Source organism: Odocoileus virginianus, chromosome 12 (genome assembly GCF_023699985.2).
Source record: "Odocoileus virginianus isolate 20LAN1187 ecotype Illinois chromosome 12, Ovbor_1.2, whole genome shotgun sequence".
NCBI lineage: Eukaryota > Metazoa > Chordata > Mammalia > Artiodactyla > Cervidae > Odocoileus > Odocoileus virginianus.
Window position 1 is genome coordinate 27,397,915 of NC_069685.1, and position 14,651 is coordinate 27,412,565.

A 14,651-nucleotide genomic window follows, 5' to 3' on the forward strand; every position below is an offset into this window, starting at 1 on the left:
CTGGGTTTACTAACACCTGAAGTACATTTCATGGGAATTAGGTTTAAATATCAACCTGATCATGAAGCTTGAAAGGCTTTTCTCCCATCTCAGGATGCCAGGAGCCCTCTGGAACCTGGAATGGCATTTTCTGACAGCAAAGGTTTACTGTAGCATAAAAGAAATTATGGAGATTTCCCCGCTAGGCATAAGGATGTGATCACTATAGGCACCTGTGGGCACAAGCAGGCTACCCACCAATATCTTTTAAACACCAAATTATGAACTATTAGGCCACTGCTTCAAGGCTTCCACAAATGTAAAACCTTGACAAATTCCCAAATAAAAGCCATAAAACCAATCATTTTTTAAACCTGCATGAGTGACACCAGAAAAATTAGAGCAGTGTGGCAGGTCACTGTGAAATAAAGCTGCCATAAAGAAGCTTATGATGCTGTCATGGAAAAGGCAATTAGAAGGTTACTTTCTCTCAGGTCTAAGATTGGTTCCTGTTCTTCCTCCAGCCCCCTGCCTGCCACCTCCCTGCTACAAAATGGATCAGTCTATAATAAGTAGTGGTTATATATCATAAGGAAGCAATTCCTTTTAGTTGTTCCACTATAAAAAAGCATCCAGATTTAGAACTTGACAGGAACCAGTATCACCTGCCCCTGAGAGCTGGTAGAAAGTCTGTGTGTCATTCAGCCAGCATGGAGTCCGGGTGTTTTAAAAGCTTTAATTTCAAGGGGATAAAAACCTGGGCGTTAAGCAATTTGGCTGTGGATATTTAATGTATCGACCACACTACAGAACTGGAGCTCCCTATTTAAAATGAGAAATTGAAAATTTACAGGCTCTGTAGGCAAGGTGTAAGTAAATATTGGATGGTGAGCAGAAATCAGCTGAGAACCTGCAGAAACACCATTAGAAGGACTAATGACATGTTCAGCAGTGGCCTTAAATAAATACTATGTTATCATTTGCAGGTGTGTAAAAACAAGTCTGGCTTTTAATTAGCCAGAGCCATGTCTCCCAGCAGTTAGGTAAAGGAAGCAATAGCCCAGGAAGCTATGGCCCAGGGAGGCTGAGATTTGCCCCAACGTACATGACTTCTCAATGGTAGCATCAAGATAGGAACCCATCTCCTGCTCTCTCATTTCCACTCCAACACATTTGTGGGAGGCAGAATAGTGTACCCCAGAGATGTCTACCTCCTAATCCACAGAATCTGTAAATATGGAACCCTACATGGCAAGAGATTTTGCAGATATGATTAAGTTACAGGTTTTGAGTGGAGAGATAATCCAGTGTTATCCAGGTGGCCCAAAATAATCACAAAGGTCCTTAAGTGAATGAGGGAGCATAAAAGTGAGGGCTAGAGTCTGTCAGAGAAGTCATGCCGCTCGCTTTGAGGACAGAAAGAGAGATCACAGGCTAAGGAATACAGGTGGTCTCTAAAAGCTGGAAAATGCAAGGAAATAGCTTCTTTCCTAGGAGCCTCCAGAAGGAAATCTCCAGAATGATGAGGGGATAGATTTATGTTGTTCTAAGCCACAAATTCCAACAGCAGCAAAAGGAAACCAATACTACGCTCTAGATGGGTACTGCATTTCCCATTCTATTTTGATCTACTTGAAGTAACACCATTATCTCAGTGGTGGTCAGAGCCTTTATAAAAACCAAAAGGAGTCCCTCCCCCACTCCCTTTAGTCTTTAGCATCCTTTCTGCTATCCTTTCAGATCCTCTCTGACTTCCTTTTCTGTATTCTCTTTCCCATGTAAAATACTGCTAAAGGGAAAGCTTTTTTCTAGTTGTTGACTGACCCATCTTGAGAAATTAGTTCACTTCAGTTGCTCAGTCATGTCTGACTCTTTGCAACGCCATGGACTGCAGCATGCCAGGCTTCCCTGTCCATCACCAGCTCCCAGAGTCCACCAAAACCCATGTCCATTGAGTTTGTGTTGCCATCCAGCCATCTCGTCCTCTGTCGTCCTCTTCTCCTCCTGCCCTCAATCTTTCCCAGCATCAGGGTCTTTTCAAATGACTCAGCTCTTCGCATGAGGTGGCCAAAGTATTGGAGTTTCAGCTTCAACATCAGTCCTTCCAATGAACAGTCAGGACTGATTTCCTTTAGGATGGACTGGTTGGATCTCCTTGCAAATTAGAAATTAGTTGGCAGGAATTTAATATGTTACAGTTCACCAACTATTTCCAATCTATTCAGTTCAGTCACTCAGTCATGTCCGACTCCCTGTGACCCCACGAATCACAGCATGCCAGGCCTCCCTGTCCATCACAAACACCCGGAGTCTACTCAAACTCATGCCCATTGAGTTGGTGATGCCATCCAGCCATCTCATCCTCTGTCGTCCCCTTCACCTCCTGCCACCAATCCCTCCAAGCATCAGGGTCTCTTCCAATGAGTCAACTCTTCGCATGAGTTGGCCTAAGTATTGGAGTTTCAGCTTCAGCATCAGTCCGTCCAATGAACACCCAGGACTTATCACCTTCAGGATGGACTGGTTGGATCTCCTTGCAGTCCAAGGGACTCTCAAGAGTCTTCTCCAACACCACAGTTCAAAAGCATCAATTTTTGGCACTCAGTTTTCTTCACAGTCCAACTCTCACATCCATACATGACCACTGGAAAAACCATAGCCTTGGCTAGACGGACCTTTGTTGGCAAAGTAATGTCTCTGCTTTTTAATATGCTATCTAGGTTGGTCATAACTTTCCTTCCAAGGAGTAAGCATCTTTTAATTTCATGGCTGCAATCACCATCTGCAGTGATTTTGGAGCCCCCAAAAATAAAGTCTGACACTGTTTCCACTGTCTCCCCATCTATTTCCCATGAGGTGATGGGACTAGATGCCATGATCTTAGTTTTCTGAATGTTGAGCTTTAAGCCAACTTTTTCTCTTTCCTCTTTCACTTTCATCAAGAGGCTTTTTAGTTCCTTTTCACTTTCTGCCATAAGGGTGGTGTCATCTGCATATCTGAGGTTATTGATATTTCTCCTGGCAATCTTGATTCCAGCTTGTACTTCTTCCAGCCCAGCCTTTCTCATGATGTACTCTGCATATAAGTTAAATAAGCAGGGTGACAATATACAGCCTTGACAAACTCCTTTTCCTATTTAGAACCAGTCTGTTGTTCCATGTCCAGTTCTAACTGTTGATTCCTGACCTGCATACAGATTTCTCAAGAGGCAGGTCAGCTGGTCTGGTTTTCCCATCTCCTTCAGAATTTTCCACAGTTTATTGTGATCCACACAGTCGAAGGCTTTGGCATAGTCAATAAAGCAGAAATAGATGTTTTTCTGGAACTCTCTTGCTTTTTTGATGATCCAGCGGATATTGGCAATTTGATCTCTGGTTCCTCTGCCTTTTCTAAAACCAGCTTGAACATCTGGAAGTTCTCGGTTCACGTATTGCTGAAGCCTGGCTTGGAGAATTTTGAGCATTACTTTACTAGCGTGTGAGATGAGTACAATTGTGCGGTAGTTTGAGCATTCTTTGGCATTGCCTTTCTTTGGGATTGGAATGAAAGCTGACCTTTTCCAGTCCTGTGGCCACTGCTGAGGTTTCCAAATTTGCTGGCATATTGAGTGCAGCACTTTCACAGCATCATCTTTCAGGATTTGAAATAGCTCAACTGGAATTCCATCACCTCCACTAGCTTTGTTCGTAGTGATGCTTTCTAAGGCCCACTTGACTTCACATTCCAGGATGTCTGGCTCTAGGTGAGTGATCACACCATTGTGATTATCTGAGTCATGAAGATCTTTTTTGTACAGTTCTTCTGTGTATTCTTGCCACCTCTTCTTAATATCTTCTGCTTCTGTTAGGTCCAAAACATTTCTGTCCTTTATTGAGCCCATGTTTGCATGAAATGTTCCCTAGAATACTCTATTTGAGTATGTTTTCCCGTCCTACCATGACTGCCCCCTGTAAAGCATACAAGACTTAAAATGGAGTTAATCTCTAATGGTGGAACTTTGGCTTCCTGGTTTGGATTAACCTTTACCAGAGTGTCTCAAGTCACACTGTAGACACAGGCTATGGGGTCAGAGAGACCTTGATTTGATTCTCTGATTCACCACTTATTAGTGATGTGACCTTTGGGAAAGTATTAAGCCTTGCTTTATCTTTAAAATGGAGAACTTAATAAATCACCTTGCTCCATGCTGAGAAACTGAGATTCTATGTTTAAAGTGTTGAGCACAGTGCACTCCATAAGTAGTGGTGGTAGTAGGAGTAATAAAGATACCTGGCATGGCGATACCTGTTATCTCCCAAATTCCAAGGTAGTATAAAGCTCATTCAAGTCCTGTGGAACAAGAAGTTTCCATTTCTAGTATTGTGAAGAGACACCTACCCACTGTGGAACAGTATTTACACATAGCCAGCTGTGTATTAATATTTTCTTCTCGGATACTGGGAATTATCCGGGCAAACAAATCACCATAGAAAATTTACTTCCCTGTCCAAAAGAAGTTCATGGTTTAGTAGGGAGCAGATATAAAACATAATTACTGGACTTTGCTGGTGGCTCAGTGGATGAGAATCCGCCTGCCAATGTAGGCGACATGGGTTCGATCCCTGGTCCAGGAAGATGTCACATGCCATGGAGCAACTAGGCTCGTGCACCACAACTACTGAAGCCCGCGTGCCTAGAGCCTGTGCTCCACAGAAAGAGACCCCACCTCAGTGAAAAGTCCACACTCCACAACTAGAAAAAGCCCGTGCAAAGCAATGAAGACCCAGCACAGCAAAAAAAAAAAAAACAAAAACAAAAAACCCCACAATTACTTGTATTATCCCTCTGCCCTCTGCATTGAAGACTTATGTACAACAAAGGGTGGCAGGAGGATCCAAGAAAACAAAATCTTCTGGGAACCAAGAACAGGGTCCTGGAGGTGACTTTTGAGTGGGGTCCTGAAGGATGACTAGAAGTTTGCCATATAGAAAATAGAGAAAGAATTTATTTGGCAAAGAAAATTGTGCATGAAAATAATGAAGTAAAAGAATATCAATAGGAAACATCTTCTAAGCATAACTACAACACTGAAACAACTGGAACAAATTAAATCCAGCTCAACAAATTAAATCTGCAGCCACTTGCTCTGAATCATCAACAACCTTTCTCTGGATCTGCTACAAAGTGATTTCAGGGTCACACTAAACACTTCATTCTTCCTTGACTAAAAAACGATGCCTTCGGAATTCACTGATGAGCACAGTACTGTCGATATTAATCAGGTAATATGCACTGGCCCTGAGATAACAAGGCATCTAGAATCCCGATATATGAATTCATACTTAATCAATACTGCCTTATATGAATAGAGGGTTTTTTTTCACATTCCACATCATTTTAGTAAGATGCTGAGAAAAATCAATAACTTATTAAATGCCAGTTGCCTCATTACAACAAACTATTAATCACTTTTTGTTGCTATCATATTGGGGCCACAGATCTGACTTTATATATTATGTACTGGGGTACATGTCCACGTTTATTTCAATCACTGGAAGAAATGATGCACAGAACAACTGCACACTGCAGCCAAGATGGGGCTACAATAGGACTCCCAATGCATTATTGAAGGAAAAAAAATCTCAGTTAAGAAAAAAAAATGCTATTAACTTCAGCTGAAACTGCTGAAAGTTAATTGCCAGGAGTAAGAGACTTTGTTAATAAAATAACAATTTCTTGAAATATCTCCAACACCTGAAATATTCTATCCTTGCAACACCAAGAAATAGTTATATTAATCTCAAGTTTTAAGATGGCCCCTTTTTAGCCACTTGAAAGTACACATTAACATACATATGTATTTTGCGAAATGGAAAAGTGAGATCCTCTCGACCGTAGTGTTAAGTAGTATACACTTCTCAGCAAATGAGAACATCTTATCGTATTTCACTGAATTGTTAGGGGGCTTATTTCCCTAGGGATGGTTAACTCTTTAATCTTGTTGAACACAAATGTTAAGTTGCCTCCTCTATTGCCATTCTGCCATCATTTTCTCAGGAATATACAGAAAAATTTGAACTATATGCTTATGAATTTATGAATAAGATACTCCTATTACTAATGGAGAGTCCACTTACTTAAAGTCATCTTTATGTGAGCTAAACTTGAGAAACACTGGGTTAAAATAATCTTACAAAATTATATAAGATACAGGTATTTTGCAGTAATCTTTGAGTAGCATTTTTTAAGACATGGTGGCATTTCTTAAGAAACTATGATCATGAAACCCAAATAACAGAAAATAGTCATTTTGTTTGGAAGTGGTTAGTTTTTGCACAAATATTTTATCCAAGAGCATCCACATCTGTCTTCCCTACATGCTGCATGGCATGGTAGAAAGACACAGACACTCCCTATATGAGTTCTGAATTTGAATCTTGTCTAACCACTCTCAAATTTAGACTTGGTCACTTGACGTCTCTAAGTCAGTATTCTCAGAGATGAAATGGGGATAAGTAATGTTTTACCTACACACCTCACTGTATTGTTATGATCAAATGAAATCACATGAGTAAAAGAATCTTATAATCTGTGACCCCAATTAGTAAGCCTTAGTGTGGCATTACAATAAAAGAAACCCAGCAACTTAAAGTTATTCTGATATTTTCTTGTACCTCTTCAAGGGCATTGAAAGAGATCTACTTTATTATTCACAGCACCATTTTGTATAGTCCCTTAACACGTCTCTCCAGTTCTCTCACACTCCAGGGTTGTTTTGAGCCTCTTGCTCTATAAACTTCTCCCTCTCAAATCTTCCCCCAACATCTCTCCAATAGGCAGGAATCAAAGCTTGTCTGTGCCCCCAAACCCCTGTGAACCACCCCCTCCCCTCAAGCTCTTCATCAGAGTCATCATTTCAGCCTCTTTGTCCTCCTGCCACCCAGCCATTCCCCAGATTCTCCACAGGAAAGCCTAGAGGAGAATCCAGCAGGCAGGAGCCTCCTACATCATACTCCTGTCCCCAGTGACAGGCATGGGGTGAAGAGAGGGGATGGTGAATATTCAAAATGACCTTTATCCGTTTCAGCATACTTATGTTTTTACCCTAGTGTTTTTGACACATATTAGTTTATTGCTTTTTACATTTTAGCTGAGGCAGTAAGGTCATTATTTTCAAACTAAGGAAAGCAAATCACAAGGAAGTGACCCCACAGTTGATCTAGGTTCCAGAAATGGTCAAGACTATAGGAAGAAAGTGGGCTTCGTTTCCTTCCATCTACAGAGCAATGGTTCTCAAAGTGTGTTCCAAGGCATTCCTAAAGAGGCTTCTGAAAAATAAATCCAAGGCCAAATTTCAACAGGGAAATGTTGCATTCTGTCTCCCTTCAGGGAGGTCCACAACTGAGAAAAGTCCTGAGGAAAAGAAATCCATTCATTAAAAAACAGATTAGTTTAAATGTGAAAAGCAAAAATTTAGAATATTAAGGACAGCATCTTTATAACCTTTGGGTAGAGAAATACTTCTTAAATTAGACCCTGGAAGCACAACTGTAACAAAAGATTAATAAATCCATCTGTATTAAAATATAAAACTTCTCTTCATGAAAAGGTACCTTTAAGAAAGTAAAAACTTGAAACAGACAGGGAGAAGAAATTTACAAACACATAATTAAGAATTCTAATGAAGAATGCAGAAAGAACTCCTACAAATTCATAAGGAAAAAACAATTATAAACTGAGCGAGAACATAGACAGCATTTATAGAAGATGAGAGTGAAATGACCAATAAACATGAAAAGATGATTAAACTCACAAGTAAGAGAAATGAGAACTGTAATCACAATGAAATAGGCAAAAAAAAAAATTAAGTCTGACATTACCAAGTGTTGATGAGGATATATAGCAATGAATTCAGTCTGGAGTGAATAAAAATTGTAACCATCACTTTGGTTGGTTTATCCTACAAAGTTGAAGTGCCAACTCTCATATCCAGTAAATTCTATTCTTAGATAAGTACCCTAGAGAAATTCTTGCACATGTATGTGCCCCAGGAACCATGTTCAAGAAAGTTCGCAACTCCATTGTTTGTAACAGCAAAACACTGTAAGCAACATGATATCCATAAAAAAGAGAATGGTAAAATTGTGGGATATTCACAGAACAGATAATAACAATGAAAACGACTACAGTTGTGCATATCAATGCCTATAAAAACCAGGAACATAGTTGAAAGAAGAGCATATCTCAGAAAAATGTCTACAGTAGGCTATTTATATAAAGATAATTCAAAAGCATATAAAATTTTAAATTACATTATTTAAGGACATATACATATATAGTTGAACCAGATGAAAAGCAAAACTCAAACACAAAATTCAGAAAACTGGTTACATGAGAAGAGAGAAGCACACAATCAGATACAGGCACCTAGGTGGATTGATGGGATTGGTAATATTGCATTTATTAAGATGGTTTTTTATTGCTACTCACAGGAGGGCACGGCAACCCACTCCAGTACTCTTGCCTGGAGAATCCCATGGACAGAGGAGCCTGGCGGGCTACAGTTCATAGGGTCTCACAGAGCTGGACACGACTAAAGCAACCTAGCATACACGCACACATCATATGTTTTTATATAGATTTTTGTTATGCATGAAAGTTATTAACACATACATACATTTTAAATTTTAATTTAACTTGTTTAATTCAGCATCTCACAAGCATTATCCATGTAATGTTTTATCTCCTCACATATACTAACACCCTGTTGAAATCAGTTTGGGAAACACGGCTCTCTAGGTCTTAGAAACCTGTCTTTTTTGGCAAAGAAACTTCCTTCAGCCAAGTTTCATGGCCATTTACTGCAGCAGGGCCTGGATGCAGTCACAGATGCAGAGTTCCCCCGAGGTGAAGAGCCCCAGGATATTTTTACTCATGCCCTCGTGAGCACACGTGAACTGTGTGTATCACTCTTACCTTGGGTTTAAAAAGCATTCGTCATGGAAGTAGCAGGTTGTCTGTTGATCTGTACAGAAGTAACTAATGTTCAACTCTTCGGTGTCCTTAGAGTCCACTTGCTCTCCCCAAGCTGTCCAGACACCCCTGCAGGAGAAATGACACTCCAAGCTGAGATGCAGACTCTCATAAGAATGAAAGTTACTCTGGAGAGCTCCATGTTCTGGGTTTGCCACACAAGTAACCCGTCGGAGGCACCATTTTCAGAGGCAGTCCCTCTCTGCAGCAGATGCCTAAATAATCTTCAAATATAAGTAGATCCTGCTGGGCTTTTGAAGTTCACACGTTGGTGAACTCATTGAGAGATATTTACAGCTGGCTGCATTGCTGAGAGCTTGATGTTTTCCTCCCCCATGCTTTCGCTGATAAAGGCCTTTTGAATTGGTGTGATTGTAACAACATTAAACTCCGAGCCTTGACCATTGGATGCTAGTCCCTCATTAGTATCAGGTGTAATGAGGTCAGGCTAAGAAGGGATTGTGTGGTATTAAACAGAGTTGGTATTGATTTGTTACTAATGGTGGAGCAGCCTACTATACTTTAAACCTCTGGTTTCAAGAGGATATTTCATTTTTGCTGACTTTGTCTTCTGTTGTGAAGATTGATTTCAGCATAATGCTCCATCACCTGGGGAGATTTCACTCTGCTGCTCCTAAACTCCTATCTTGCAACTATACCTTTCATGTTCGACAAGTCCCCTAGTTCTCAGCAGCCCTACTTACTGCGCCCACACAGCTCCCTGCTATTTGCTACAGCTCTTGCTTTTCCATCTCACAACTCCTGCTTTCAGACACTGCCTTACTCTCTCCTTACAAGGGATGCCATGAAGATGCTGGGCTCTCACGGCTTTTTTTTTTTTTTCCCTTTGCTTCTTCTAGAAACCTTCTCACTTATGCAGTTTCTAGCTGAAAGCAAGTCATCTATCATCATATAAGGTGAAAACATAGGGCAGCATGTGCTGAAGCAGAACCAACATGATAATGGCAAATTTGTTTCCCGAAGTGTTAAATTCTCACCACACTGACTTTACATATGGGAGGATGGCACTCTAAGGGTGTGTGTGTGTGTGTGTGTGTGTGTGTGTGTGTGCTAAGTCGCTCGGTCATATCTGACTCTTTTATGACTGACATGAACTGTAGCCTGCCATGTTCCTCTGGAATTACCGGAGTAGGTTGCCATTTCCTTCTCTAGGGAATCTTCCCAACCCAGGGATCGAACCCACGTCTCTCGCATTGGTAGGCATTTTCTTTACCATTGCACCACTGGGAAGCTCCAATTTGAAGGGTAGACGGCTGATATTTTCCTGAACTCAAGGGCAGAGGGTCAGCTGGGCAGCAGAAGATATTGGAATCAGAACCTGGAAAGTCATCCAGACTCTCTCTCCCTGTTCCTCATGTCACAGTTTTTCTTTGCACACTGACTCAGTCTCCTCTGTGCTTGCTCACAAGCCTTCTCTGATCCCTAGAGCAGAACTTATGACTGCTCAGGTCTCCTGAGGATACACAGTACAGTCCAATGTACTACTCTGAGTCCTAATTCCAAACTGCAAGGGTTGCAGTTTTGGTTTACCCAGCTTGGGTCAGCTAGCCAATCTACTGGAGATTGGATATGTGGCTGGAGATCAAGGTTATATTCAACCAAATGGTGCTGGGGCCATTTTCTCCAAATTTGGAAACCCAGTTAAAAGGGTTATCATGAGCTGAGCAGACACTTCAAAACAAAATGTGTCCCCTAATACGCACCAGCTTAAGGACTTAATAATAAAAACATCTCTAAGATGAATTCTTTCATATCTTTATCAGATATTTAATGCACTCCTAATTTGTCAGACACTGAGAATTAATACAGATGAGCTCTAGCCCTCCAATAGAAGAGATAAAGACCAACCAATTTGCAAATAAAATAATAATAGTTTGGAATGACTGCTGAACCAAAAAAAAATGTAAAGAGTGATATGATAGAGTATTTGAGAGGCACATGTGAAGGTGTGCTTACCTGAGGCTTCTTTAAAGAGATAAAGTCAAATATCTAAGGAAAAAGGTGATCCCAGCTGAGGGAACCCAGGTTCTACATTGGTCCTGAGATGGGAAAGGACATACAGGACCCCAGAGGGCTTCAGAGAAGGGACAAAATCCAGCTCACCCAAGGGCTTTGTATGCCCTTTTAAGGGACTTGGATTTTATTCTAAATGCAGTAGGACTATGTCAAGGAAGATTAGGAAGAGAGACAAAGACATCATCTGATTTATGTTTTTAAAAGCTGACTTTATGGTAGAATTTTAGGAAAGCAGGAGGGAAAACAGGGCAGCCCTCTGGGGAGTTGTTATGTCAGTTCAGGAGAGCGAGAATAGATGAATCTTCGGACCAAGGAAGGTGGTGGTTATTAGGATGGACAGGAGAGTCCAGATTCTAGATATAGTTTAAAGTAGGACAATCAGAACTTGCTGGTGAGCAGGATTTGAGGAGGGGAAATAGGGAGAGGAAGTATAGATGACTTCAAGCTAAGGTTTGAGTGGCTGGAAGAAGGGTGAGCTATTTTCTGAAATGGGTAAGATTGGAGTGGCAGATAAAGTCTTCATCACAAAAGATGCCAAAGCAAGATCTCTGATCCCAGACATAGAGGTCCCTGCATCCTGATCTGGTGAGAAATTCTCATAGGTTCTCTTTGCGGTCCAGTTCCTATCCATTTAGAACACCACTATAATCCCACCTCAGCTATGTTGGCCTTCCCATCCCAGTTATCCCAACCTCCTCCCTGTTAAAATTCACCTAAATTCCAAAGTCTCTCCTCCTCCTTGAGGAGCTTAGATGAAGAAAGGTTTAGGGTTAAAGCAGTTTTAGGAGGTAGTGAATTAATCCAAATATCAATTATCCCCTTTCTAGCTTTATACGTTATTAGGAAACATTGCTCTAAGTGTCTCAGCCTCTCTATCCATAATAAAGATAAGGAGAAGATACTGCATTTTTAAGATTGAAACCTAAGTGCCATATGTGTTAAGCACTTAGTACAGTGCCTAAATTATGTCAGGTGTTTAATATATATTAGATATCATTGTTCTTAACATTTCTTCCTTTTACCTATTTTCAAAGTAAATGTGTTACCAAATACCAATTTGTCGCTTATACAAAAAGCCTAGAAGTAAGTCTTGTTTGTATCTAGCTATACTAAGAATGTTTTGTAGCAATATGATTATTCAGGCAAAAAATTCCACCACTAGAAGATATATTGACTATACTTCCTCAAACTGAAATTAAGATGGATTAAGACAGAGTATCTTGCTCTAATTTGTGAAGTTATTTGTATGAAAAGTCTTACCAAGGTATAAAATTAACTGAGCTTAGTTATATATTTAATTAAGCCTTTATTAAGGAGAATAAAATTATATGCAATAACTTTTCCATAAACTCAGGACATATGATCACTGTCCAATGGAAATCAGTGTAATGGCAGTTCACTTGGATTTCCTGCCAAAGAATAGTTTTCTTAGAATATAGGCATAACTTAGAGGTTGAAGAGAGTAGAAGAATGTCTCACTGAGGAACATTCTGGTACCTCTTCACCTATATATAACCCAAGTTTGGGGAAGACAGATGTGTTCACTAAAATAAATCTTAATAATAAATCTTCTGAGAGTTTAGAACTTATGCTATCTAATATGATTTCCTCTATTTCCATAACCACACCTTCCAAGTGCATTCTCATTTGGGTGTCATTTCATCAAATAGGAAGATCATAAACTCTCAGGGTTAGAGGTACCTTAAAGGTCAGTGATCTTTGTTAATAGCAATGGCTGTTATTCTCATCATCCCATGTTCAGTTGCCCTTGCAGGAAAATGTAACAATCCTGCTCCATTGATGGGCATAGCTCCACTATGTGTACAGAACCAAAGCAATCAGAGTCCCATGACAGGCCTTCTCTTAGTCTTAGTGGGTTTTTCATTTGTAGGAAGTCCCCTTGACTCACAGATATCTAATAAAGCTAGATGTCATAGGCAAAATAATGACCCCTAAAGATGTCCATATCCTAATCCCTGATACTTGTGAATACATTATGGACACGATAAGGGAGAAACAAGGTTATCAATGAGTTCACTTTGAGATGAGTTCACTTTGAGAGTTCATTTTCATCCTATCTAGTGTAATCACTTATAAGTCCTTACAAGTAGAAGTAGGAAGTGAGAGAGTGAAGGTCTGAGTCAGTGAGAGATTAGAAGAAGCTACCCTGCTGGTTCTGAAGATGCAAGAAGAGGCCACAACCTAAGGAATGTGGGAGACCTCTAGAAGCTGAAAAAAGACAAGAAAACAGAGGCTCCAGAAAGGAATACAGCCCTGCTGGCATATCGATGTTATCCCAGTAAGGCCATTTCAGACTTCTGATTCCTAGAACAGTAAAAGGATAAATTTGTGTTATTTAAGCCACTAGAAATGGCTTCCATGGTGGTTCAGTGATAAAGGATCCACCTGCCAATGCAGGAGACATGGGTTCCATCTCTGGGTCAGCAAGATTCCCTGGAGAAGGATATGGTAACTCACTCCAGTATTCGTGCCTGGGAAATCCCATGGACAGAGGAGCTTGGAGGGCTACAGTCCATGAGGTTGATAAAGAGTCAGACACAACTTAGCAACTAAACAACAACAAAACCACTGGAAAACGAACACACAGGTGGTTAAATACTAGAGGGTGACAAGAGACAAACACCATTTCCTTCCAAGGCTGCTGGGAAATCTCACAGGAGGCAAACACCCCAAGTGCTGCTTTTTTTGACCTCCAAAGGTCAGCCAGCTACTCCTCAACTACTGAAGGCCTTTTTACTATGGCAGAATGATGTGAAAATTCCAGGCTAATTAGACATCCATATGAAAAATAGTTTGGAGAAGAGAGTGAAAGCAGGGAGAAATTAGAGTGCATCATACAATAGGCCACATATGAGATGATGGAGCACAGGAACCAAGTAGCAGAGATTAAAAAAAGTCATGACTATCAGGATCACCCCACTGCCACCAAGCCCCAGCTACACCAGCCTTCTGTGCCGGGACCTCCCGGAGCTCATCCAGGGCTTGAGCCCTTCTGCCTGGAAAGCTCCTTCCCCTATGGCTAGTGCATGGACTTTCAGACGCACCCTAAATGCTAACTCCTGGAGAGCTCCTCTGTAGCAACCACCCAGGCAGGATTACATCACTTACTTTCATTCTCTTCTGAGCACTTACCAATAATTTTCTGATTTATATGCTTACATACTTGTTTATTATCTATCTTCCGAAGACAGAATATAAGCTCCATGAGAGCAAGGACCTTATCTGTTTCCTTCATATATATCCTCAGGGCTTAACTCAGTACCTGGCACTTAGAAAGAAAGAAAGCGCTAAGTCATGTCTGACTCTTGTGATCACATGAACTGTAGCCTGCCATGTTCCTCTGTCCATGGGATTTTCCAGGCAAGAATACTGGAGTGGGCTGCCATTTCCTCCTCCAGGGGAACTTTCCCAACCCAGGTCTCCCACATAGAAGGCAGATGCTTTACCGACTGAGCTATGCAAGAAGCCCCTGGCACCTATCAGGTGCTCAATAAATATATGTATAGCATGAACAAATGACAAAAGAAAGATCTTAGTTACATATTGAATACAGGTGAAAACAAAAGGACGAGTCATATATGGTTCAAAAGTTTGTGGTATT